Here is a 2,805-nt window from a genome sequence, read left to right as displayed (position 1 = left end):
AGAACACAGTCTGCTGAACATAATACTACACAAACATTAGATGTTGCCATGGTTTAATTGCACATAACATGTAAACATTCACAGTGCAGGGAGGAAAAAGTATGTGAGGCCCTAGCTTAATGACTTCTCCCAGAGCTAATTGGAGCCAGGAGTGAGCCAACCTTGACTCCAATCAGTGTGATGATATTGGATGTGTTGCTGACAGCTGTCCTGCCCTTAAAAAACACACACTTGTTTTGGGTTTACTGGTTTCAAGAAGCACTGTCTGATGTGAACCATGCCTCGCAGAAAAGAGCTCTCAGAAGACCTACGATCAAGAATTGTTGACTTGCATGAAGCTGGAAAGGGTTACAAAAGTATCTCCAAAAGCCTTGATGTTCATGTGTCCACGGTAAGACAGACTGTCTACAAATGGAGAAAGTTTAGCACTGTTGCTACTCTCCCTAGGCGCGGTCGTCCTGTAAAAATGACTGCAAGAGCACAGCGCAGAATGCTGCATGAGGTAAAGAAGAATCCCAGAGTGTCAGCTAAAGACCTACAGAAATCTCTGGCACATGCTAACATTTTTGTTGACACATCTACAATAAGGAAAACATTAAACAAGAATGGAGTACATGGGAGGACACCACGGAGGAAGCCATTGCTGTCCAAAAAGAATATTGCAGCACGTTTGAAGTTTGCAAAAGAGCACCTGGATGTTCCACAGCACTACTGGCAAAATCTACTGTGGACAGATGAAACCAAGATTGAGTTGTTTGGGAAGAACACACAACACTATGTGTGGAGAAAAAAAGGCACAGCACACCAACATCAAAACCTCATCCCCACTGTAAAACATGGCGGAGGGAGCATCATGGTTTGGGGCTGCTTTGCTGCCTCAGGGCCTGGACGGATTGTTGTCATTGATGGGAAAATGAATTCCAGAGTTTATCAAGACATTTTGCAGGAAAACGTACGACCATCTGTCCGCCAACTGAAGCTCCGCAGAGGATGGGTGATGCAACAGGACAATGACCCAAAGCATACAAGTCATTCAACAAAACAATGGCTGCAACAGCACAGAATACGCCTTCTGGAGTGGCCCAGTCAGAGTCCTGACCTCAACCCGACTGAAATGCTGTGGCATGACTTTGAGAGCGATTCACACCAGACATCCCAAGAATATTGCTACACTGAAACAGTTTTGTGAAGAGGAGTGGTCCAAAATGACCCCAGATCGTTGTGCAGGTCTGATCTGCAACTACAGGAAATGTTTGGTTGAGGTTAACAAGGAGGGTCAACAAGTTATTAAGTCCAAAGGTCCAAAGGTTCACATACTTTTTCCTCCCTGCACTGTGAATGTTTACATGTTATGTGCAATTAAACCATGGCAACATCTAATTTTGTGTAGTATTATGTTCAGCAGACTGTGTTCTTCTATTGTTGTGACTTAGATGATGTTCAGAGCACATTTTATGCCCAATTCATGCAAAACTCCACGTAATCCCAAGGGGTTCACATACTTTTTCTTGCAACTGTATATATATATATATATATATATACACATACATATATAAATAAAAAAAACAACTCCCAATAGCAGTGAATGAAAGGATTGAAAGCATACAACTAGACAACAAACAGTGAAAAGAGCTTTATTAGATTTGTACAAACCAGATCCACATCCAAGTGTTGGAAGCCACTCTTTAGCTGGATGGCTCAAAATGGTGTTGTTAAATGTGGGTGGAAGCCACTAAAGGCAACGTGGACAGACTGTCAAAGCTCTCCATTTGGAGCTAAATAAATAGAATTTGTGGCCAAAATTTGAGCTATGACGGCACCACCCGGCTCAACAAAAGTTGGGTTAATTATCTCCAAATAAAGAATTTTGACAAACTCCGTCCACATGCCAGCATATTGTACATTTTTAGCCATTTAAGAGTGGGAATATCCTTGCAAATCTTTAGCCCAGAATGAACATCTCTCAAGTGTCAGCCTGGTCTGAGTGCCTGTTTGGAAGGCCAGACATATCTGGACTTAGGCTGGCCATACACTATACAGTTTTCTGTCCAATTTCCTTTGGATTTACCTTCAACTATGTAGTGCAAGGGCTTGCCTAATTGGATACAATTGAAAGTGTTGTTAAGGTTTGACTTCATATTATATGGTTTTTGGTAAATCTAAAGCAAACTTCTCAAGAAAATTGTGTAATGTATGGCCAGCCTTACACTCCTTGCTTGTTTGTCTACACACACTGTCTGGGGAGAGCATTGACTAAATGGAAGATACTCTCTTTTGTGGGTTCACTTGCCTGTCTCCAATGAGTCTTAGGGCCCATTCACACCAGGTGTGTTGGGACTATGTAGGGTGGCTTTTGTAGCACAGTCTTACTGCAAGGCAAGGCAAAATGGCTTGTCTCCTATGTGTCTGGTTCACAACATTGCATTGCAGTGGTGTGTGGGCAGTGTGCACTGTAGAAAAGTAAGGCACCACAGACATTTTTTTTTAGCGCAGCACAGTCCGACGCAATCCAATTTCTACTCTACCACGGCCCGTAGAACTTTATGAAATGTCGCTGAGACATTTCAATAAAGATAGTTTAAAAAAAGAGAACAGTGCTATGCATCGTGAATGACGCATCGGTACTGCAGTTATCCAGCCATATCACACCGCACACAAGCCGCTGCATTGTAGATCTTTACAACCGATTCGGACTCTTTCACTGCTAAAACAAGCATCCTTAGACAATAGCAACCTCTTAAAACCCAATTTTTGCATTTCATTTCTATTGAAAGATATAGAAGAAGACAATTTAGGCTCCATAAA

This window comes from Staurois parvus, unplaced genomic scaffold (genome assembly GCF_062004578.1).
Source record: "Staurois parvus isolate SC_StPar_1 unplaced genomic scaffold, SC_StPar_1.0 ptg001302l, whole genome shotgun sequence".
In the NCBI taxonomy this organism is placed as follows: Eukaryota; Metazoa; Chordata; class Amphibia; order Anura; family Ranidae; genus Staurois; species Staurois parvus.
The sequence above is the reverse complement of the archived record's forward strand: the minus strand, read 5'-3'. Positions refer to the sequence as shown.